Source organism: Tupaia chinensis, unplaced genomic scaffold (assembly GCF_000334495.1).
Source record: "Tupaia chinensis unplaced genomic scaffold, TupChi_1.0 Scaffold000333_1, whole genome shotgun sequence".
NCBI classification, from domain to species: Eukaryota; Metazoa; Chordata; class Mammalia; order Scandentia; family Tupaiidae; genus Tupaia; species Tupaia belangeri.
Window position 1 is genome coordinate 1960041 of NW_006159827.1, and position 25228 is coordinate 1985268.

General features: G+C 43.2%; 1 pseudogene; it reads left to right on the top strand.

Moving 5' to 3' along the window:
• The first annotated feature begins 13856 nt into the window (after positions 1-13856).
• LOC102489641 (replication factor C subunit 3-like) lies at positions 13857-24279 on the top strand (annotated as a pseudogene).
• Positions 24280-25228: the final 949 nt, after the last annotated feature.

Below are 25228 nucleotides of genomic sequence, written 5' to 3' on the forward strand. Positions count from 1 at the left end.
GTCAAGTAGTATAGCCACTCCCCTACCCAGCCCCTTTCACTCTTCTTTTATAGAGGCAAGGACAATTAGCCATTCTGCTTTTAGTTCGTATGATTTCCTCCATGTCTCTAAACGACATGCTTCTAGTGCTGTTTCTTGCTTTTTCTATTTTAGGTATTATCTATAGACTGATAACAGCACTCCAGGTTTAACCTATTAACGTTACCATCATTCTATTTCTGTCTTCCTTCTCCTGATATTATAGTGAGAATCCAACATCGTTTGGGACCAGCAGGTGGCGTAATGGTTATGTCACTGGACTCCCATGTAGTTTGAGTCCTGGACCTGGCACCTTAATCATATCAGGCATACATGTGTGTATGCCCAGAATCCCAGAGGAGAAGGGATCATGGCATGGCCATCACCTCCTCCTGGGGGGGGGGTGATTTCTTGCTTTCTGTCTCTGTTTCTCTGGTAAGCACACATGTCCTGTAACAAAAATCTCTCAAAAAAGAGAATCCAACATTGTTTGTTCCTCTCTATTAAAATCGCCTTTGTATGTTTAAGTGATGTATTAAAACAGCTTGTTCTATCAACTGGAGACAGCATCTCATACCCCCACAATGTAAGATAGGATTTTATCGACACTCTTGGCCTTTCTTTTCGCTCTTCTTCCGTCTTTGTACCCCCCACTCTACTTTGTTAAAAGAGAATTCCACTTGGCAGGTCGGATTCCTGTGGGGATGTAATTGAAAGAAGGGATGCTTCTACACCTGCTTCTCACTCAGTAAGCTACTGAAATTCCATCTCTCCCAAGAAAACCTTTTGGGACCTCATAGGGAAATGAGAGATGTGTCTGCAATCCTATTAATGAAATGATAGCCTAGGAGTCCATGAACTCTTAACCCAAAAGACCTTTGTCCTGTCGGGTGGTAACAAGTAAAGGGGAAAACAATCAGCTTTGGCCATGTACTAAACAAGTGGAGGTTTATTTACTTTTCCCATGCCCTTTCAAGCCAAAGGCTATAAAAATGTGTTAGTAATATAAGCCCTGTGAGAGCTCACCCAAGGAATTAGTGACAGCACAGTGAATTTTCAAGAGAAGGTATGTGAAGTTTATTGTTCTCCTTGAATTTCATATTGATAAGTACATTATTTTCAAAGCAGCTCATTCATTGTGAAAGGAACTGTATTTTCTCTATCACTGAGGTTCCAAGAGGGAAGCAAGAAACTAATGAGCTAGGTAGTGAAACACCCCTGCCACCTAGTGGTTAATCATACTAAAATGCTACAGCTCTTTCAAAGCCCAGAAAACACACAAGGAATTGAACGAGTATAGAAACAAATCCAGCAATGTCCTGAACCTGAGAAACTTCCATTCTGTCTTTCCTTTGTGTAATCAGAAACACTACAAGGGGCTGGCAGGTGGCGTAGTGGTTAAGGGCGCTGGACTCCCACATGGCCAGCCGCAGTTCAAATCCCAGACCTGGTGGCTTGCTTTCTCTCTCTCCCTGTCTGATCAAATTAAATAAATAAAGTTAAATAAAATATTTTTTAAAGAAATACTACAAGAGCACTGACGAGGGAGAAAGTTGTAGGTAAACAGACAGCCACCAGGTCACTAGCATGAAGTGCAGCTGCAGAAGGAAGCAAGAAGTACGAGGCATGTGCAAAGAGAGGGACGGCAGTGGGACAGGATCCCTCAGCAGCACCATGGGGACCGAGGTGAAGCAGAATCAGAAGTGAGATTAGGGGACTGGACATGCCACCTGCTGGTCCCCACCAGGCCTGAGTTTTAAGCCACTGGGTCTGGCACTTAAACTGCAGTCAATTACGTGGGAGTCCAGTGACATAACCATTACACTATCTGCTGGTCCCCATGTTTATCTTTTAAAACATATTATTGTGGGTCCAGCAGGTGGCATGGTGATTAAGGCACTGGGCTCCCACGTGGCTGACTATGGTTTGAGTTCCGAACCTGGTGGCTCAAAAATAACACTGGGCTGAATCCCTAGAGGAGAATGGAGAAAGGATTGCCATACGGCCATCCCCCCTGGAGGTTGATTTCTCACTTTCTCTCTCTCTGGCAAGTGTACACACCAAAATATTTAAAAAAAAAAAAAGTGAAAGAAAAAAACATCTAAAGAAAAAAAGTTACTGCTTTTTGTGTTTTGTCCTTTTCATTCTTTGTTCTTTCTTTGCTTCACCTTCCATCATTGCATCTCGCCCTTACCATGGTCTGCCAGGGAGCCTCATAGATGTTGTTTTTCTTTCTTTCTTTCTTTTTTAGAGAGGCTTTTGTTATAGTGTGCGTGTGCTCACCAGAGAGACAAGGAGAGAGACAGACAGAAAGCGAGAAATTACCCCCCAGGGGGGATGGCCACGCCACAATCCCTTTTCCTCCATTCTCCTCTCGGGATCTTGGGCACACATGCACACGTGCCCGGCATGAGTTTAAGCCACCGGGTTCGGGACGCGAACCGTGGTCGACTACATGGGAGTCCAGCGACATAGCCATTACGCTAACTGCTGGTCCCCCAACCTCATAGATGTTGTTTTGCCATACCTCAGTGAATGTGTGGAGAAGAGATATGGGAACTCTGTCTTGGCAGAAATATAACTGTTTCTGATTCACAGCTGACTTGGGACTGTAAATAAAGGTGTGCTGTTGCAGTGAGCCCAGTTTGGGTGCTGCCAAGTATTTTAACCAGGGGCACAGATTATTGAAAATGATCTGCTTATTAAGTTACAGCCTAACAAATGCCTGACTGTACATGCCTGTAAGCATGCGGATGTTTCTAGTGCTTATTGGTGATTAACCATGCCACCTTTGGTAGTATAAATGTAAGCAGAATCAAGTAGGACCCATTTCACTAATTTTCTCTTCTTTTTCTACATAAGAGAGTGGAAATGTACTACCTTGCAATAGACCAGGTCTTTCTCAGGCTGGTAACATTATAGAATCCCTGTTGAAATACAAGCAGAGTTGGTAGAAATCGGATTCCCAGATCGTCTCATAAGCTGTTTGTCAAGGTAAAACCCATACTTTTTTTTTGGAGAGTTTTTGGCTATCGGGTGTGTGTGCTCACCAGGAAGACAGAGAGAGACAGAGAGACAGAAAGTGAGAAACTACCCTCTGGGGGGATGGCCATGCTGCAATCCCTTCTCCTCCATTCTTCTCTAAGGATCTTGGGCATGCACGCACACACGCCCAGTGTGAGTTTAAGCCACCAGGTCTGGGACTCGAACTGTGGTCGACTACATAGGAGTCCAGTGACGTAGCCATTACACTAACTGCTGGTCCCGGTAAATCCCATACATTTTGAAAGCATGATTTCTCACGGTTAGCTGGAAAAATAAGCTTTGAACTTATTACCAGAAACAATTGTAGAGTCTCCATTTCTTTGGGTAGTTACTCATGCAGGAAGAGCTCTCTCTTTTCTTCTCATTTTCCATATTCAAAACAGAAATATTATGAATGTGTAAGCTAGTAGCTAGGTAGCTTGGACTAAGTACAGAACAGTATTAACATAATTATCACCGCAGCCTTGTTTATATTTATCTACTTATTCATTTTTTAAAAGAATGATTTGTTTAATTTTATTTATTATTATTATTATTTAAATTTGACCAGAGAGAGACACACAGAGAGAGAGGGAGATAGGGAAAGTATGAAAGCGAGCAACCTGGTCCCGGACTCAAACTGCAGTCGGCCATGTGGGAGTCCAGCACCCTAACCACCATGCCACCTGTCGGCTTCCTATTTATTTATTTTATTTTATTTTTATTTTTATTTATTTATTTATTTTTATTTTTAAAAATTTATTTGTTTTGGAGAGGTTTTTGCCATAGGGCACGTGTACTTGCCACACAGACAGAGACAGACAGAAAGTGAGAAATCACCCCCCAGGGGGAATGGCCATGCCGCAATCCCTTCTCCTCCGTTCTCCTCTCGGGATCTTGGGCACGCATGCATACATGCCCAGTGTGAGTTTTAAGTCACTGGGTCTGGGACGCGAACCATGGTTGACTACCTGGGAGTTCAGCGACATAGCCATTAAGCTAACTGCTGGCCCCATTATTATTTTTTTAAAGAGATTTTTGCTATAGGTCACGTGTACTCACCAGCGAGACAGAGAGAGTCAGAAAGCAAGAAACCAATGCCCCAGGAGGAATGGTGACAGTGCAGTCCCTTCTCTTCCATTTTCCTCAGAATTTTGGGCATGAACGCACATGCTTCCAGCATGAGTTTTAAGCCACTAGATCCGGGACTCCAACCACGGTCGACTATGTGGGAGTCCAGCGATGTAACCATTATGCTATCTGCTGGTCCCCGCCTATTTATTTATTTTTAATAATTCTTTCATGAGAGGGAGACAGCAAGATAGGCATCCCAACAGGATCTTCATGCTGTAATCCACCCTCAGCCTCAGCCAGCTAAGATTATGCAGACGTATGCCGAGCATACATACGGAGGTCCTGGGATACGAACCTGGGACTCCACCTATGGTCTGAGTATTGTGGGCACTGTATTACTGCTGTGTCACTGTGGCTAGCCCATGTTTATGTTTAGTTTAGACTGATAGTTCAAACCTCTTAACTCTGCTGATGTTTAAGAGTCCTACATGTATTCATTAGTCTCTTAAGACTAGTATTTGAAAAACTGAAAGTTGGGAGAAGAAAAAAATGAGTCTTTGAGCCTCCCTGTCATCTTTCTTTTGTTTTGTTTTTTTTTTTTTTTTTGGAGAGGTTTTCACTACAGGGTGCGTGCGCTTGCCAGACAGACAGAGAGAGACATAGAGACAGAAAGCGAGAAATCAACCCACAGGGGGGATGGTAACACTGCAATCCCTTCTCCTCCATTCTCCTCTCGGGATCTTGGGCACGCATGCACACACGCCCGGCGTGAGTTTTAAACCACCGGGTCTGGGACGCGAACCGCAGTCGACTACGTGGGAGTCCAGTGACATAGCCATTACGCTAACTGCTGGTTCTCCCTGTCATCTTTCTTCAAAATTATTTTCTGTTTCTCTCTCCAAGCATCTGATCATCTTATAGGCAGTAAGTTACCAGTCCTCTTTACTAGTAACCAGTGTAGCAAATCTAATAAACCAATCTAGACTCAGGATAGGGAGATTTTTAGGCTTCTAGACCATTGGTTCTTGTACATGCTCACTCAATTGGATCAAAAGACCCCAAGATACACCCACCCATCTATTCTACTTCTGATGATAAAATAATTTGTGATAATAAAAAATGAGAGAGCGCAAAATAACAATCCAAAATTGCAAGATCATGGAATTTATTCATAAAAGAAAATAATAAAATAAAATTTTTTGAGAGGTTTTTGCTATAGGGCGCGTGTGCTCACCAGAAAGACAAAGAGAGACAGAGACAGAAAGCAAGAAATCACCTCCTAAGGGGAATGACCACGCCGCAATCCCTTCTCCATTCTCCTCTAAGGATCTTGGGCACACACGCATACACGCTCGATGTGAGTTTAAGCCAATGGGTCCAGGACTCGAACCACAGTTGACTACATGGGAGTCCAGTGACATAGCCATTATGCTAACTGCTGGTCCCCTGATAAAACACATTTTTAATCATTATATATATATATGTATGTATGTGTGTATATATATATATATGTCAGTCTTGTAGCCTAGTGGTTAAGAGAGTTAGATCCCATATGGCCAACCATGCAGTTTGAGTCCTGGCCCTAGCATCTTGGAAAACATGCCAGGTATGTTTGCCCATAAAGGGGTGGAGAAATGGAAGACTAAGTATTATGGTGTGACCATAGTGCCTCTCTTCACCCCCTTGATCTCTCCATCTCTCTGGTAAATGTACCTGCCTTCTGGCAAAAACAAAATAAAACAAAAAAATAATAAAGTAGCATTATTTGACATGTGAAATAACACATACAAGAAAACCTATAATGAAATTCAAAACACTGTGAGGTACTAAAAAAAAAATCCTGTTGGAAATTGTGAAAACCATAGCAACCCGTGTTTTCACATGCACAGCAGGAAATTTGCATTACTGCCAAACTTTTAAGAAGCTAAAGTTTTTAACAATTGGCAGTGCTGTATTTTTTTTTTTTTGTGAGCATAAAATTTTAATTACCTTTAATAATTAATGAAAGAAGCTATTAAGTACTTAGTCATATGTAAAAATGAAAGTCCCTGGCCTTGCAGGCATTTGCTCCAAGAATTAAAGAAAGAATGTGCATTTTTGGATCTCTTGATGTTCATCTGGAAATTTTAGGGAAACACAGTTATGGAGACACTCTAGTTTAAATGATTATGACAGCTTTGTTTCTGAGCCTTCTCTGCTCTTCTGTTGTTGAACCTGTAGCTCCTCCAAGTCTTCAAGTAATAAGCAGATTTGTACATTAAAATGATCACTGGTGGGGGACCAGCAGATAGCATAATGGTTATGTTGCTGTACTCCCACGTAGTTGACTGTGGTTCAAGTCCCTGACTTGGCAGCTTAATATTCATGCTGGGGGTGCCAGCAGGTAGTGTGGTGGTGGTTAAGAGAGTGCAGGACTCCCACATGGTCCTTGACCTGGTGGCTTGCTTTTGTGCTTTCCCTTTCTCTCTCTCTCCCCCTCTCTCTCTCTCTCCCCCGCCCCTCACTTTGTCCATCTCTGGTCAAATTAAAATAAATAAATAAAAAATAAATTTAAATAAATTATTAAAAAAAACCCCTCATGCTGGGCATGTGTGCATGCTTGCCCAAGATCCCAAGAGGAGAATGGAAGAGAAAGGATCGCAGCATGGCCACCCTCTCGGGAGGTGATTTCTCACTTTCTGTCTCCCTGTCTCTCTCTGTCTCTCTGGCAAGTGCAGGTGCCCTATAGCAAAAATTCTCTCTCAAAAAAAAAAAAAATTAAAGATTACTGATGAAAGTATAATTGGATAAAACTTTCTTTTTTTTTTTTTGGAGAGGTTTTTGCTATAGGGCGCGTGCGCTCGCCAGACAGACAGAGAGAGACAGAGAGATAGAAAGCAGGAAATCACCCCCCAGGGGGGATGGCCACGCCGCAATCCCTTCTCCTCCATTCTCCTCTCGGGATCTTGGGCACGCACGCACACGCGCCCGGTGTGAGTTTAAGCCACCGGGTCCGGGACTCGAACCGCAGTCGACTACGTGGGAGTCCAGCGACATAGCCATTATGCTAACTGCTGGTCCCTGGATAAAACTTTCTAGGGGAGTTTGGCATCAGGTTCAAAGTCTTAAAAATGTGCATCCTCATAGGCCTTGTAAGTCCAGTCATAAAGAAAATCTGTGGCTATGTACAAAGATTTTTATTGTATTTTTTAAATCCTAGCAAATACAGAAAGACACATAAAGGTCCCATGAATAGGGAAGTGGTTAAACAAATAATGGCATTTTCATCTGATACTATGTTTTCATTATAAATCATGATAACAAGGAGACTTAATCAACAGACAGAATTGTTCACAGGCTAATTTTAAAAAGTAGATCAGGACCAGCAGGTGGCATGGTGTTAAAGTGCTGGACTCCCACATGGCAGATCACAGATTTGAGTCCTTGACCTGGGAGCTTGAAAATCATGGCAGGTGCATGTACACGCATGCCCACAATCTCAAGAGGAGACTGGAGGAGAAGGTACTGTGGCATGGCCATCCTCCCATCCCTGGGAGGTGATTTCTCACTTTTCCTCTCTCTGTTTCTCTCCAGTGAGTGCTCACAACCTTCGCCAAAAAAAAAAAAAAAAAAAAAGATACTATGCATAATATAATTCTTCTCATCTAAAGTTGTGTGCCTATTCGTAGAAAGTGTCTGGAAGTATGGCTAGTAAATTATTAACAGTGACTATCTTTTTGTACTAAGAACTTAACTAAAATGTCTATAACTTCTATAAAAAGAAAGTAAGTATGACATATTATGTGTACTTCAATAAAAAAAAATCACTGGGAGTGACGTGATGGTTGAGATGCTGCACTGTACTCTGACATGGCCAACTGCTGTTTGAGTCCCAGATCTGGTGGCTTACTTCTCACATTCTCTCTCTCTCTCTCTGGTGAGTACATGTGCCCTATACTAAATTTTAAAATAATAACAAATAAATTCCTCTTAAAAAGAAAGATCACTGGGGCTGGCTCCATGGTGCAGTGGTAATGGCACTGCTCAAGTGAAGCCGGGTCCACAGTGACCATGTTTCAAATCCCTGGCCTGGTCAGCCTGAAATATGCTGGACACACACACTCACATATGCCCAAGATCCTATGCACTAGAGGACTGGAAGAAGGGCATCTTAGTGTGACCAGATCCTATGTAGGGTGTTCATTTCTCTCTTCTGTATATGCACACACTCTAGCATGAATAAAGAAAATGAAAAGGGGGGCCAGCAGATGGTATAGTGGTTATGTTACTGGACTCTCACATGGCCAATCATGGTTTGAGTCCTGGACCCGGGGCTTGAAACTTACACTGGACACATGTGTGTGCACACCCAAGATCCTGGGAGGAGAATGAAGGAGAAGGGATTGTGGCATGGCTGTGTCTCTGGAGGGTTCTTTCTCACTTTCCCTTTTACTGTCTCTGTCTCTTTTCAGTCAGCACATGTACCCTAAGACAAAAACCCTTAAAAAAAAAAAGGGAAAAGAAAACATCTCTTCAGCAGAAGTTAGAATACTATGAATGAGAGACACTGGATGGGAGATTATTGCAGCTATTCAGGCGAAAGACATTGTGAGTAAAAACCAAGGTCATGGTGGTGTGGAAAAGTACAGAAGGAAAAGCCGATTTAAGACATATTCAGTAGTCATGTGAGAACTGTAAACATACACCATAGCTCGAGTCAGTAATATAATTGATCTTTCAAAACAGCCAACATGATTCATCTATTTTCTTACAGTACCTTCAAATATGCATTTAAGGCAACTCAGGGCCAATTCTGATGGCAGGGTTTTGGCTTTCTGGCCTGGTTAGCTAAGTTAATGAAGTATAGTTGACCAACAAAGAGACTATAAAAAGGGGAATGCATTATGGAAAGATTCAATTAAAAAACTTTTTTTAAAAGAATTATTTATCTTATTTATTCATTCATTTATTTTTAATTTGACTAGAGAGACACAACACACACAGAGGGAAAGCGAGAAAGCATGCCACCAGGTCCAGGACTCAAACCATGGTTGGCCACATGGGACTATCCAGTACCTTAACCACCATGCCACCTGCTGGTCCCATAAAGATTTAATTTTGGATATGTGCAGTCTAAAGGGCTTAAGGGGCCAAACTGTGATCTGGAGTTTTAGTTGGTGATGCAGAACAGGAAATCATCAGTATTTGCGTAGTTGTTAAAACTAAATAGTGGGCCAGCCAGTAGTGTCGTAGTTAAGGCAACTGGATCCCATATGGCCAACTACAATTCAAGTCCCAGACCTGGCAGCTTGAAAAAGATGCCAGGCGTGTGTGTGTTTATATGCCCAAATCCTGAAAGGAGGGAGAGATGGAGGAGAAGTGATTGCAATGTGACCATTCCTCATGGGGGGAGGGGGGATGCTTTCTTATTTTACTTCTCTCTCTCTTTCTCTCCAACCAAAACACTGGGTAGTTGTTAAGATCGCCTGAATAGTTTATTTAAGAAAAGAGCAGAACAGGAAATGCTGCATGACAGCAAGAGTTCAAGGATAGGACAAGGAAGAGGATAAGTCACTGAGGAGAATGAAGAGGAGTAATGAGCTCAGACTGCATATCATGGGCTAGTCTGGGCTCAAAGCCTGGCAAGAATGACCAGTTGGACAAGTTCAAGGTTGCTTTCATTTCAGCTTACTATGAAACCTGCAAATGTGCTTCTGTAAGAGAAAAGAAGAAGAAGAAAGAGGAGGAGGAGGAGGAAGAGGAGGAGAAGGAGAATTACATATACTTAAATCAAACAAGATCACTTAGACTAGCTCCATAGTGCAGTGGTAATGGTGCTGCTCAAGAGAAGCCAGATCCCACAAGAAATGAAGATTGAATCCCTTCACAATTAAAATAAGTGAGTGGATACACTCGAGTTTCTTCTGCCCAAATTGTGGGGGGTCAGCACATCCCCTCTCAAGGATGATCTTCAGCTTATTGCTCTTCAGGCTGAGGAGGGGTCTCAGCAGCCTTCCAGTGTCTAGGTTCCACTGCTTAAGGCAATTCCTTGTGGCACCACAGGCCCTTGCTCATGTGCTTTCTTATTGCCTCTCCACCTCCACTAAGCTTGGCCATAATGTAGCAAAAGTGGGAAGAGGGGTTTGGAAGAAAAAGGAAGTCAAGAGAAGAGAGAACATCAGGGAGGGAATTGTCCACATGAGCAGAGGCTGGTCAAGGAATGTTAGTGCTGGAAAGTTCCCATGACATTTGGCAATTTCGAGGCTATTTACAACCGTATACATAAGGTACCACCAAGCCCAGACTTTCATATTCAGTCTCATGTAAACAGAATATTTATTTTAGCTTTTCTACTTGACTTTCATTGTCTTTTAATGTAGACTTCAGCAGGGACTGGCAGGGGACATGGTGGGTTAGGGAGCTGGATTCCCACATGGCTGAGTGCTGTTTGAGTCCTGGACCTGGCAGCTTGCTTTCTCATTTTTCTTCTCTCTCTCTGTCTCTCTCTGGTTAACTTTTTTTTTTTTTTAAAGATAATGAATAAAATTAAATAAAATAATTTTTTAAAAAAATTAGAAAAAATGTAGATGTCAGCAAAAGCAACTATTTTTAGTAAAGTGCTAATAAAGTCTGCACCTAGATTCTCAAGCAGTTTGAGATAAGGGGCTGCATGAGTGTGTGTTCTGTAGGATGATCGGAGAATTCAGGGAACACAAACATCTGTTGGCTCTACCCATTGGTGAATACATATTGATGTTTACAGCCACATTTGAACCCATGATAAGCAGAGAGCCTGACTTTTTAAAAATTTTCTTAAGCAGATTTTTGCTATTGGATGCATGTACTCTCCAGGGACACAGAGACAGGGAGAGAGAGAAAGTGAGGGAGGATGGCCATGCTGCAGTCCCTTCTCCATTCTTTTGGGATTTGGGGTACACAGGCACATGTGCCTGGCATGAGTTTCAAGCCTCTTGGGTCCAGGATTTGAACTGTGGTTGACCATGTGGGAGTCCAGTGCCTGAGCCACTATGCCACCTGCCGGCCCCAGAATTTGATCTGTTTGTTTCTTTTATTCCTTGAGTGAGAGACAGAATAGACAAGGTCTCAGCCCCACCATCCAGCCCAGATTATGGGTATGTGTGTGCTAAGTATACTGAGGGAGGTCTCCAGATGCAAACCAGTTATTTTCCCATGTTGGATGCCTGGCATAGTATCACATTTTGCCACTGCACCATTGCCTGACTGCCAGCAAGCCTGGTCTTTTTCCTAGGAGGCTTATGGAAATGATTCCTTCTAGGAGTGGGGGAGAGGAGGCAGCGGGAAGAGGGAACACGCAAGAGAGGGGTGCCATGTGTACTCAGAGTTGTACCCTCTGCTTGGAGTCTACTGCTTTTTGGCCTGTCTACCATCTTGACTCAGACATTGTGCCCTTCACTTTTACTGTGTCTTCCACTAGCTGCCCTATGGGTCACTGATTTCCAGTCTGTCTGTCACTGGTTGATTAAGTTGTCTACCAGCCTCCTCTGGATGCCAATCTGCACAGTGCCTGTGGACTGCAGCCCACATGGCGCTGACTTCTTTTCTGCCTCAATACCAATCTCCAGGGTTTTTCCATGTCCTCAGTGGCTGGCAAACACTTGTCTTCTCTTGAGTGATTGTTTTGGAGGAGATTCCTAAAGCCAGGATCTTGAGCCTTAGTGACAAAGTTCTCTTTATGCTTTAGGCTTCTATTTTGCTGCTTCGTGTAGTCCACTGTTCTAGACTGAATTGTGTACCCTTAACTTTGTCGTTGAATCCCAACCACAATGTGACTATACCAGGAGACAGTGTCTTTAGAAGGGAATTAAGGTTAAATGAGGTATTAAGGGTGGGGCCCTAATCCTGTAGGATGGAAGGTATAAGAGATGGAAGATCTCTCTCTCTCTCTCTCTGTCTCCCACCATGTGAAGACATACTGACCTTCTGCAAGCTGAAAAGAGGACCTTCATCAGAATCCAATCAGGTTGGTCTTAGACTTCCTGCCTCAGAACTGTGAGAACATAAATGTCCATTACATAAACTGCTCAATCTATAGAATTGTTATTTATTTATATATTTGCTAAAAGGCACATGTGCTCACCAGAGAGAGTGAGAAAGCACCCCAATGGTATGGCCATGCAGCAATTCTTTTTCCTTCTTTCTCTGTACCGTCTGAATGTTGGGTATACTTTGCACAAACCACAGTCAGCCACGTGGGATCTGGCTCCCGATGTACTGCCCTGAACCACTGCCCTACTGTATTTTGTTAAGGTGGTCTGAGCTGACTAAAATGCCCCCTGCCAGACTCCTTCATTCATGGTGATTTTCTCTTAGTGGTCCTGTGATCTCTTGACAGCCACGCCTACACATTTCCTTTTGGGAGCTCTCCAGTCCATCATGCAGGGCTGGAAATCCCAGTTGTGGGCTGGGTTCAGCATCTCTATGGTAGAGCTCTTGTGTCCCGTATACATCAGGGAATGGGCAGGCCATCAGCTTCATTGTTCTCAAACCTTTCCATCAGGTAAGACCATTGGATACTGGTCTTCCCAGAGCACACGGTGAACTTTTGGGATGACTGAGGTCTATTAGGATCATCTCTGACTCATATCAGTTACCCTTACGTGGCTGAATTAGCAAAATACATTAGAGGAGGATGTGCGGGTCCCTAGCACAGAATTATGATGACTGGGTTTTATTATTTTCAATGTTTTAAAAATTTTACTTATTATTACTTTTTGGCTTGTGACTGGGCACATGTCCTCACCAGAAAGACAGAGAGACAGAGAAAGTGAGAATGTGAACTGCCAGGTCTGGAACTCTAACTGCAGTCAGCCATGTGGGAGTCCAGCGCCTTAACCACCATACTACCTGCTGGTCCATGGCTGGGTTTTCTTTGCTTTTAATTATTTAATTTAATTTTAATTGTTTTAATTTGACCAGAGAGAGACAGAGTGAGAGAGAGAGGGAAAGTGAGAAAGCAAGTTGCCAGGTCTGGGACGGGAACCTTGGTCGGCCATGTGGAAGTCCAGCCTCCTTAACTACCATGCTACCTGCTAGCCCCATGACTGGGTTTTATAAAGCAAGGTGAATGTCAGAGATAATGCTAAGATTCTTCTAGAAGGCATGAGGCACTCCATTTTTGTACTACATCAGCTTCATTTGGGGCCGAACTGAAGTAATACAAATATCCATATCTTTTTACATCTGTCATTGTTTATTATTATTGGTTTTCCATCTGTCCTGCTCTGAAGCAGGAGGGAGAAAAGAGGACAGAGGGAACCCGTGAGCTTTTTAGAGAAATAGTGCCAGCTATTAAATTCATAAACAAGATAGATTGCATTGGAAAGAATGAGTCAGAGACGAAGGAAGTGTGGAAGCGGTGAGTGTCACACTGGGAAAATATCACCTGAAAGTGCTGACAGAAGGTTCTTGGGGCGTTTGTGATTTTTCCCTTCAATGGATCCCTTTAAATCTGATCAGTGCAATTCAGTTTCTGAACCGTGTGTGTCTCACTGCTCTCTGTGGAGCACCTTGCCATTGTTTCCTCACGGTCAGCCCTTATCTTCATTTATATAATGCAAGCTGATGACCCAGGGTGAGATTTTTCTTTCCTCTGGTGATAATGATCCTGTCACTCCAGGTACCTGTTTCAGTGGAGCATGAAGAGAGTTGTGCTGATTGATTGAGACTGAGCTGGAGCGAAATAAGGATTTTACTCAAGAGTTCATTAGTCTTCCTGCATAATGGCTCAGAGAGTACTTAAAACTGGGAATTATTGGAGTGCCCTGCCTTCTCAAGGTTAGTTTGTAACAGAGGTTGCAAACTGGCAGTCCCTGGGTCAGATGTATTTTATTCAGTCCCCTCAGGCTTTGAAATTAGTTGCCAACATTTTTTTAAAGATTTTTTTAAATTTAACTCCATTTGTTATTATTTTTAAAAATTTGACCAGAGAGGGACGCAGAGAGAGGGTAAGTAAGAAAGCAAGCTGCCAAGTCCAAGACTCAAACTGCAGCCAGCCATGTGGGAACCCAGCACCTTTAACCACCGCACCACCTGCCAGCCCCAGTTGCCAACATTTTAAAGACAGGGACAGTTCCTGCTTCTCTTTAAAAATGAAGAATATAGGATCTGCATCCCTCCTGGAAGCAACTGGCTGATTGTTTTAGTCTGCTTTTCTGTTGCTAATTACATATATTAGCACCTGAGTAATTTATGAAGAGTAGCGGTTTATTTAGTTCATGGTTTTGGTGGTCAAGGAGCCACACTCGGTGCAGGCCTACTTGTTGATAGGGACTCTGAGAATTCCGAGGAGGTGCAAAGCATAATGTGGTGAGACAGAGCAAGAGCAGAGCATGTGTGGGTCATTCCCCCTCCTTATAAACCCTCGGGGGCCAGCAGGTGGCGTGGAGGTTAAGGCAGCTGTATCCCACATGGCTGACTGCACAATTTGAGTTCAAGACTTGGTGACTTAGGAACAGCAGTTAGCGTAATGGCAATGTCACTGGACTCCCACGTAGTCGACCGTGGTTCGAGTCTTGGACCCGGTGGCTTAAACTCACGCTGGGCGCGTGTGCATGTGTGCCCAGGATCCCAAGAGGAGAATGGAGGAGAAGGGATTGCGGTGTGGCCATCCCCCCTGGGGGGTGATTTCTCGCTTTCTGTCTCTCTGTCTCTCTCTGTCTGGCGAGCGCACACGCCCTATAGCAAAACCCTCTCCAAAAAAAGAAAAAAAAAAAGACTTGGTGACTTGAGAAACACGCTGGGTGCACATGTGTGCATGCCCAAAATCCTACAAGGAGAATGAACTGTGGCATGGTCATCCCACCCCAACCCCCCTCCAGGAGGTGCTTTTTCATTTTCCCTCTATATTTCTCTCTCTCTCAGGCAAGGCGAGCTCACATGCCCTATAGAAAAACTAAAAAAAAAAAAAAAAAAAACCCAGAAACACTCTGGAGGGGCCAGCAGGTGGCTTGGTGGTTAGGGCGCTGAAATCCCACATGGATGACATGGTTTGAGTCCTGGACCTGGTGGTTTGTTTTCTTACATTCCTTCTGTCTCTTTTTCTTTGATAACTAGCAAGTTTTTAAAAAATACTAATAAAAAAATAAAGTACATAATTCTAAAAAAAAAAAAAAAAGAGAAAAAATTCTCTGGGACTCAGTTATGATAGTCCCACCCTAGTGACCTTAATCCTAATTACCTCCCAAAGGCCCTTCCTTTCAACACTATAATCGGATTACATCTCCACCCTCTCGACATTGTTACAATAGCTCACTAATTTTTTTTTTTTTGAGAGGTTTTTGCTATAGGGCGTGTGCCTTCACCAGAAAGACAGAGAGAGACAGAGAGACAGAAAGTGAGAAATCACCCCCCCCAAGGGGGATGGCCATACCGCAATCCCTTTTACATTCTCCTCTTGGGATCTTGGGCACACATGCACATGCACCCAGTGTGAGTTTAAGCCACCGGGTCCAGGACTCAAACCATGGTCGACTACATGGGAGTCCAGCAACATAGCTATTATGCTAACTGCTGGTCCCAGCTCACTAAATTTTAACACGTGAATTTTGTAGGGACACATTCAAATCACATTACTCATGCTGAGTGGGTCACTGCCCTTCAATGAAGACATGATCAGGTTGCTACAGCCCTCACAGCTGCACACATTTAGGTTGGCCACCATGGACACTTGAGTTTGTGTCCCCTGCTCTACAGGAAGAAAGAAATTAGTATTTATTGAGTACCTCCTGAGCATGAATCACTATACCTTATAATTTATATGTACTATTGCATTTGATTTTCCAGAGAATCCAGCAAGATTTAAGGTCCATGACTACAGGGACCATCCCTACTTCTCTGGCCACTGTGAGACGACCCACCTTGGCCTAATTGTAGGTACACAATAGGATCTTAAAAGTGTTTGTTGAGAGACCGGCAGATGGTGTTACATCACTGGACTCCCACTTAGATGACTGCAGTTTGAGTCCTGGACCTGGCAGCTTAAAACTCACGCTGGGCACGTGTATGTGTGTGCTTAAGATCCTGAAGGAGGATGGAGGAGAAGGGATTGTGGTGTGATTTCTCGCTTTCTGTTTCTCTGTCTTTGTCTCTCTGGCAAGCGCACATACCCTATAGCGAAAGTCTCTCTTAAAAATGTGTTTGGGGCCGGCAGGTGGCATGGTGGTTAAGAGTACTAGACTCCCACCTGACTGACCATGTTTCGAGTCCTGGACCCGGCAGGTTGCTTTCTCACTCTCTCTCTCTCTATTTCTCTCATTCTGTTCCTCTCTAGTCAGATTAAAATAAAATAAATTAAATTAATTAACGTTAAAATAAATAATTCTTTAAAAAAAGTGTTGAAAAAATATTTGTTAAGTGAATAATGCATGTATGTATGTATGTATGCATAAATAAATAAGATAGTTTCAAAATATTTATTTCTTCTGTGAGAGAGAGAGAGAGACAGAGACAAGGAAAAAAAAGCACCTCCAACAGGGTCTTCATGTCTCAGCTGACCTGGATCACAAGAAGGTAGTGAAACATGAATCCAGGATCCTTCCCACATGGGTTCAGTTGTATTACTGCTGTGCCACAGCCTGGTCCCTAAATAAGAACATGCTTGCCAGAGAGAGAGAGAGAGAGAGAGAGAGAGAGAGAGAGAACTCTCCCCAGTGGGACATGGTCACACTATAATCCCTTCTTCATCTCTTCATTTTGCTGGGTTTTTGGGCATGTATGCACATGTGCCTGGCATGTTTTCCAAGCCACTGGGACTGAGATTCGAACTGCAGTTGGCCGTGTGGGACCCAGCTCCCTGTGCACAAGGCTTACCTGTGGTGCTATGGAGCCAGCCCCTGAATAAGGTATTTTTATCCCATTTTGTAGATGACAAAAACCAAGGCCCAGAATAGCTAAATAACATGTTCAAAGTTATACAGCTGGTATGGGTTACAGTTAGGATTCAAATATGAGACCATATGGATCCAGAGGTCCAGTGTGACAGAGAAGGGAAAAAAGATCATAGGTCATTTCAGGACTAAGTACACTCAAGGCACTTTCTAAGTACTTGCTGAGTTGATTGACAAACTCAAACATATTTTCATGCATACAAAGAATTTAGAAGTTTGCAAGCATTTTTTTTTTTTTTGGGAGGTTTTTGCTGTATGGCGCGTGTGCTCCCCTGAAAGACAGAGAGACAGAAAGTGAGAAATCATCCACCCTGGGGGATGGCCACACCATAGTCCCATCTCCTCCATTCTCCTCTCGGGATCTTGCGCACACATGCACATGCACCTTGCGTGAGTTTATGCCACCAGGTCTGAGTCCTGAACCGTGGTTAACTACATGTGAGTCCAGCTACATAGCCATTACGCCAACTGCTGGTCCTCAAGCATTTTTTTTTAGCATGTGAAATTTGTCTACAACCTACCGGTTTCTGAATACCTTGAATTCTGGGATTATATAATATTGAGACTCTGCAGAAGAGGGGCCTGTTAGCAATAAGAACAGAGTGTTTCTATCCATAGTTGACTTGTGTCCCATGAATGTGGTGACATTACTAAGTTAATTCTTGCATATCTAGGGAACTCTCCCCAGGGCTTATTTCCTTAAGCTTCCTGATGATGGGGATTGGTTACCACCTTAAAGCACAGAGCTGTGCTCAAGAATTAATCTAATTCAGTCCTGCTTTGTGAGGTTTATCAAGAGGACCTGAGGCTGGCTTAGGAAGGATGCTCTTACAAAGCAGCCCCTTACAAAGAGCAGGAATTGGCCTGGCTCAAGCTTGTGAAGAGAAGGGGAGGAGCTTTCTTTGGAGGCTTTATTAGTTTCCAACTCTACGCTGATGATTCCCACACCATTTTAATCTCTCTCACACAAGTCTCCTAATTCCAAAATCTTCTAGGTGTTTCTTCCAGACCTCTATTATGATCCTGAACCAACATGTCATATTTTTGCCCTGAACCAGTTTTTCCTTCCAATTTTTTCCCCATAAGTGTCCATTTATTCTTTCATTTACCACACTCTCTACTTTGGAGTTTTCTACTCTTTTCTGTTTGTAGTCCATACATGCAAGCACATTTTCATAGAATGACTCATTATTTTCCTTTTCTCTGCCACTCCTGGGCAAGTGCAAGTTCACTTCAGACCTCGGTTGCTGAGGTCACTTCCTAGCTGGACTCTGCTTCTAGGCTCTTTCCTTTAACATCATTGCACAGAGTTGTCAGATAGATCTTACTGTTTTCATGTCCTTTTTCACGTTCTGAATCTGTGGCTCAGAGTAGCACTTCCCAAAGTGTGTTATGCGGGAAAATAATAGTTGTCAAGTAAAAAATACAGGTTCTGTGATCAAAGTTGTGAGCCAAGGCTGACCGAGTTATGAAATTCTTTATTTCTGTAGGATGATTCATAACTTTGATACGCCTTAGTATGCAGTGTTTTCTGAGACAAACTTTTCACAAACTTTTTTTATAATTGTTTAATTTTATTTATTCATTCATTTATTTTTTATTTTGACCAGAGAGAGACACAGAGAGAGAGAGAGAAGAGTGAAAATAGCCAGTTACTTATCAATAGTAAAAAGACAGCCCCCCGGGTTTGGGCCCCAAGCCATGGCTGGCCATATGGGAGTGTCCAGCGCCCTAACCACCACGCCACCTGCTGGTCCCATCATAAACCTTTTTTGATGGAGTACTTAAATGGCCTACTTTGGGCCAGCCAGTGGTGTGGTGGGTAAGGCAGCTGGCTCCCACATGACGTGCTACATGGTTCAAGTCCTAGACCCAGTGGTTTGAAAACCATACTAGATGCTGGGCCAGCCAGTGACTTGGTTAAAGCAGCTGGATCTCACAGGGCTGCTTGGTGGTGAAAGCAGCTGGATCTCACAGGGCTGACTGTATGGTTTAGTCCTGGACCCAGCAGCTTGAAAAACACTGGGTGTGGAAACATGCATGCCCAAAATCCTGTGAAGAGAATAGAGGAGGATGGGTTGAGGTATCACCATCCCCCCTGAGGGATGTGCTTTCTCACTTTCTCTCTCTGGTGAGCACAGCCCTATAACAAACATAAAAAAAAAAAAAAAAAAGCCAGGCACATGTGCGTGTGTGCTCAAAATACCAAGAGGAAAATGGAGGAGTAGAGATTGCAGTGTGACCATCTCCCTGGGAGAGTGCTTCCACACACATCATCATCATCATCATCTATCTCTTTCCAGCATGAGCACGTGCCCTATGGCAAATTTTTTTAACAAAATGGCCTAGGTTTTCGTGAACCATGGTTTCCCAGCACTGGTCCACAGATTCAAGTCCCTACTCTCTGTAATGATACTTTTATGTGTCAGCTTGACTCTGGGAGTACATAGATATTTGGCCACAATGTTCTGCATGTTTCTGTGGGGGTAGTTTTAGATGATCTTAACATTTAAATCAGTAACTAAATAAAGAATATTGCTCCCTGTTATGTGTGTGAGCCTCATCCAATCAGTTGAAAGCTTGAACAGAACAAAAAGGTTTAGAGAGAACTTTACCTGCCTGACTCTTTGAACTAGGACCTCAGCTTTTTCCTGCCTCTTTACATCAACTCTCCTAGGTCTACAGCTTTCAGACTTACCTTGTAGATCCTGGGCTTCCATAATCACATGAGACAGTTCCTATATACTGTATGTATCTGTCAACCTAAAAAGAAGACTGATAGCATAGTAAATGAAATAAAAGTGACTTATTTGAGTCAGGATTTAGAACAAGTCACACAGATGAGCAAATTTCCCATATCCCAGAAATGGACTCATCAAAATGGTGATAGAAAGCTGGTTTGTATAGCAGAGAAAAGGCAGAAGAGGGGAGGGTATACACTGTTGAGTTTACATTGGCTCATTTAGAATAATGCACATTGGTCAGCCTTGTAGCCTAGTGATTAAGAGGGTCAGATCCATTGGCCTGGCAGGTGGCATAGTGGTTAAGGTGCTGACTCCCATGTGGCCAACTGTGGTTTGAGTCCTAGACCTGGTGGCTTACCTTCTCCTTTCCCTTTCTCTCTGACTCTGTCTCTTTGGTCAAATGAAAACAAACAAACAAATAAATAATAATAATAATAATTTTTTTGGTGAGAACCATGTTACGTTATATTCCAGCATGGTAAAAGCACATCACACTTAAAGTTTGACACAAGGAATTAAGAGATTATGTCTAGGATGCACAGCTGAAGTAGGGCAGATTATCGAGACATTGGATAGCAAAATTATTCTTTATCATGACACAAACTACATCTTCTAGCTCGTAGTAAGGCTTTATCGCTTTGTTCCACGTCTCAGGTATTGCTTTACAAGTAACTAAGACACATCTGTACCAAGTAACAATTGATGCCATGGTAAAATTAGCCTCAGGATCTTCCTCAACCTCTATATCCATGATGAACAGTCACATTCCCTGATACTGTATTTCTCTTGCCTGAAGTATTCTTTCTATTCCTTCAAAAAACAGATTTAAGCCACTTGTTCCTGTGAGGAAAAACAACTAGACAAAAAAAAAAAAAAAGTTCCTAATCAGGAATTCTGTGTTGTTCTTAGCATACTCCTACTACTAGGAGTAATTCTTTACTCCTCAATTGCTTAGTTGCCAAGTAGTTGGAAAAGGATAATCAGTTTAAGAAAGTTTCAAATCAATTGTTGTCTTTTATTATCATTTTTAAAATGTCATATGACGGCTTTAGAACTTATCCGACTTGTTACTGTAGCTGGAGAATTCTTAGACCTCATTCATCAGCTTTCTGAACTGTACCCATTTCAGAGATATAGATACATCCAAGAATTTCCTTATATCCTTATTTTTAACTGTCATGGCTTGCTGTATCAAAGCAGCTGAATTTGAAACAAGTTCAGTATCATTGCCTTCAAGGATCAACTCATCTTTCTGGGCTTGAGTTACTGAACAAGCAACACTTGGTCTCATTTGAACCCTCTGGATGTATTTTTCACCCAAGAAATTTTTTTTTTTTTGGAGAGATTTTCACTGTAGGTAGGGCGCGTGCGCTCACCAGACAGACAGAGAGAGACATAGAGACAGAAAGCGAGAAATCACCCCCCAGGGGGGATGGTCACGCTTCAATCCCTTTTCCTCCATTCTCCTCTCGGGATCTTGGGCACGCACGCACACGCGCCCGGCGTGAGTTTTAAGCCACCGGGTCCAGGACGTGAACCACGGTCGACCACGTGAGAGTCCAGCGACATAGCCATTACGCTAACTGCTGGTTCCCCACCCAAGAAATTTTGAATTTCAACAAGAGACCCATTCTCCTGAGTAATGATGTTGATGGGGAAATGAGCGTACACAGACATCATCTTGTTGCAGAAGCCTAATGTTACACCCTTGATCATGTTCTGGGCATGACTACAGATAGTGTGAATGGTCGCCAGCTCCTTTCTTTTTCCCCACCATTTGTTAACCCACAGCCTCTTCTTTCCAAGGAGGTTGAGCTCGACATTAATGTGATTGAAGTCCCTCCACAAGGTTCCTCTGGGGCCCTTAATGATAAAAATGGTGCTTCCCTTCAGGATGATGTCTACATTTCTTGGGAATGTCAACGTTTGGTTGCTGAGAATGACCTTCATCCTCATAGTAGGCACAGCAAAGAGCAAACAAATAATTCTTCAAAAAAAAAAAAAATCTCACATGGCTGACTGGTGTTGCAGTCCCAACCCTGGTGGCTTGAAAAACATGCCAGGCTGTGTGTATGCATGGCCCAAGCCCTAATGGGATAGAGAAATGGAGGAAAAGGGATTGTGGCATGACCATGCCTGACTGTGAGGTGCTTTTTCCCTCTCTGTCTGTCTGGTAATGCACATACCCTCTGGCAATTAAAAAATAATGCAGGACCGATAGGTGGTGTGGTGGTTGAGGCACTGGACTCCCACATGGCTGACCACATTCCGGTCCTGGACCTGGCATGTTGCTTTCTTACTTTCCATCTCTCTGTGTCTCTCTGGTCAAATATAAAAAATGATGATGATGAATAAAATTAAATAAGTCTTAAAGTAATAATAATGCAGGCAGCTGATTAACTGTACCTTATCCTTTATATCACAAACTCAAGAGCACTGGGAAGAAGGGTGAGGGTCACACTCACTATGAAATCTATAATCCTTTGTAGCATCATAGCTTATTTATTGTAAACTAAGATACATGTTTTTGGGCAATAACTTTGATGGATGTGGAGTATAACCAAATTCTCAGGCTTCAGCTTTACCGAAACTTTTGTTTTGGAGAGGTTTTTGCTATAGGGTGTGTGTGCTCACCAGAAAGACAGAGAGAGACAGATAGAGAGAAATCACCCCCCCAGGAGGGATGACCACACCACAAGCCCTTTCTCTTCCATTCTCCTCTCAGCATCTTGGGCACGCACGCACACATGCCTGGCATGAATTTAAGCCACCGGGTTCGGGACTTGAACCACAGTCAACTACATGGGAGTTCAGCGACAATGCCATTACACCAACTACTGGTCCCTTTACTGAAACTTTTAAGAGTTAATGGACCTTGTATTCCACCCACTGCTGTGGACTCTTTTCTTTTACATATCTATCTTATTGGTCCTATTTCTTTAGAGAACCCTGACTAATATACTCCCTGTCTTCTTCTTCAAGACTGTTTAAGACTCCTATTACCCATCTGGGTTGATCTTCTTCCATTTTGCAGCACCTACCTACTGCTCCAAGTGAGATAATTCTGTAGTTTGAATGTCATTCCAGAATGTGGGCAGCAACTTGAAACAAACTCTCAAAGAGATTTTAAAGTGGCATTATTGACAGAAGTTGACAAACTCATCAAAGATGCTCAACATACCTTGCATAGAACCATGGAAAAGTATACATCTAACTGCATATTCTTTTTTTGAGAGTTTTTTGCTATAGGGTTTGTGTGCTCGCCAGAAAGAGAGAGACAGAGAGACAGAAAGCAAGAAATCACCCCCCAAGGGGGATGGCCACGCCGCAGTCCTTTCTCCTCCATTCTCCTCTTGGGATCTTGGGCATGCACGCACACGTGCCCAGTGTGTTTAAGCTACCAGGTTTGGGACTTGAACTGCGGTCAACTACATGGGAGTCAAGCGACATAGCCATTACGCTAACTGCTGGTCCCCTAACTGCATATTGATCTTGTGCTGCAATTTTACAACTAAATGATACTACCTATTGGTAGTAGGTATCTGGCAGTTCATGTGCCTGCTCCCAGCCTTGAAGATATTTGCCATGTGTACAAGAAGGAAAGTCTGAATCTTCCTTCACAACTGGCTCATAGACTTGCAGAAAAGTCCTGCAGAAATCTCAGAAAAGCCCTATTTTTGTGTGAAGCCTGCAGAAAGTGGCAATATCCTTTTAACCTTGGTCAAGAAATTCCTGAGATAGGGGTTGGCAGGTGGCATGGTGGCCAAGGTGCTGGATACTCCCACATGGCCAACCATGGTTCATGTCCTGGACTTAGTGGCTTGCTTTCTCATTTTCCCTCTCTCTCTCTCTTTCTCTTTCTCTCTGGTCAAATAAAAACAAGTGAATTAATAAATAAAGTGAAATAAATAATTCTTTTTTTTTTTTTTGGAGAGGTTTTTGCTATGGAGCGTCTGTGCTCGCCAGACAGACAGAGAGAGGCAGAGAGATAGAAAGCGAGAAATCAAGCCCTGGGAGAGGGGGTGGCCACACCGCAGTCCCTTCTCCTCCATTCTCCTCTTGGGATCTTGGGCACGCATGCACACGTGCCTGGCGTGAGTTTAAGCCGCCAGGTCCAGGACTCGAACCGTGGTTGACTACGTGGGAGTCCAGCGATATAGCCATTACTCTAACTGCTGGTCGTGAAATAAATAATTCTTTAAAGAAAAGAAAAGAAAAGAAATTCCTGAGACAGATTGGGAGGTGTATCTGAGAGAGACTGCAAATGCTATTGTCAGCAAATGCCAGAAAGGTTCCTTGAGGTTTGTAGAAGATTCTCTGAGCTGCATTCCTCCTGAGATAATAATGGAAGGCCTTTTCTAACCACTTTTACATAGTTGTGATGGACAACTAAAGAGGAAATGGCCCAGATGGCAGCTTATTATGAACATTGTCTATAGCTGCGTAGCAGAGCCATCTATCACTTGAAAGCATTCGTGGTGTGCTGGGACTTGTTTGTATCACAAAGGTGTTAAATGAAAACTTAATCCCTTCATGGTGCACCAGGGGACTTTGGGTGTGATAGTCATTAGAGTGGGACCCCCATGACTCAGTTCTGGTGAGTTTATACGAGGGGAAAGGAGGTCAGAATAGGCAGAAACTTACGGTTGGCTGCTCTGCACAGGATGCTGTCCTCTACCATCTTGTAACTGGCCTGACGCTAGTCTCATGCCTTGGGACTTTCTAGCCACTGGAATTGTGAAATAAATCTCTATCCTTTATAAATCACCCAGTCTTGGGTGTTTATTTATGTAAATAGGCAGAGTATTTGTGTGCATGTGCATGTACATGAGAGAGAGAGCAACAGAGACAGAGAGAAAGAGAGAAAGAGAGACAGAAAGCATGTTCCAATGGGGCCTGCTTATTCCATAATCCTCCTTTCTTCATTTCCTTATCCCATCAGGATTTGGTGCATGCACACACGTGTGCCTGGCACATCCTTCAAGCTGCTGGGGCTGGAACTTGAACTGTGGTCAGCCATATGAGATGGACTCGCAGTGCACGGTGTTTGACCACGGTACTGTGGGCTAGCCTCAGTCTCGGGTATTTCGGCAAACAACACAGTAATGGACTAAGACAGTCTTCTCATTAGCTCTAAACACTTCTTGTGGAATTCACCTCTAGCCTTTGTCCAAGTTGTTTCTTTTGCTCAGAATATGGGCTTCTTTTCCCTATATTTATACTACCCATCTCTCTCTCTTCCCCTTTCTCTGTCCCTCTCTCCCTCCCTAACTTTTTAAATTTTAATTAGAAAATAGACTTCCCAGGTCCAGAAGGTGGTGTGGTAGTTGAAGTGCTGGATTCTCACATTGCCGACCACAGTTCAAGTCCTGGACCTGGTGGATTGAGGATTATGCTGGGTGTGCGCCTTTGTGTGTATGTTTGTGTGTGTGTGCACGTGCGAGTGCAAGCGCCCAAAGTCCT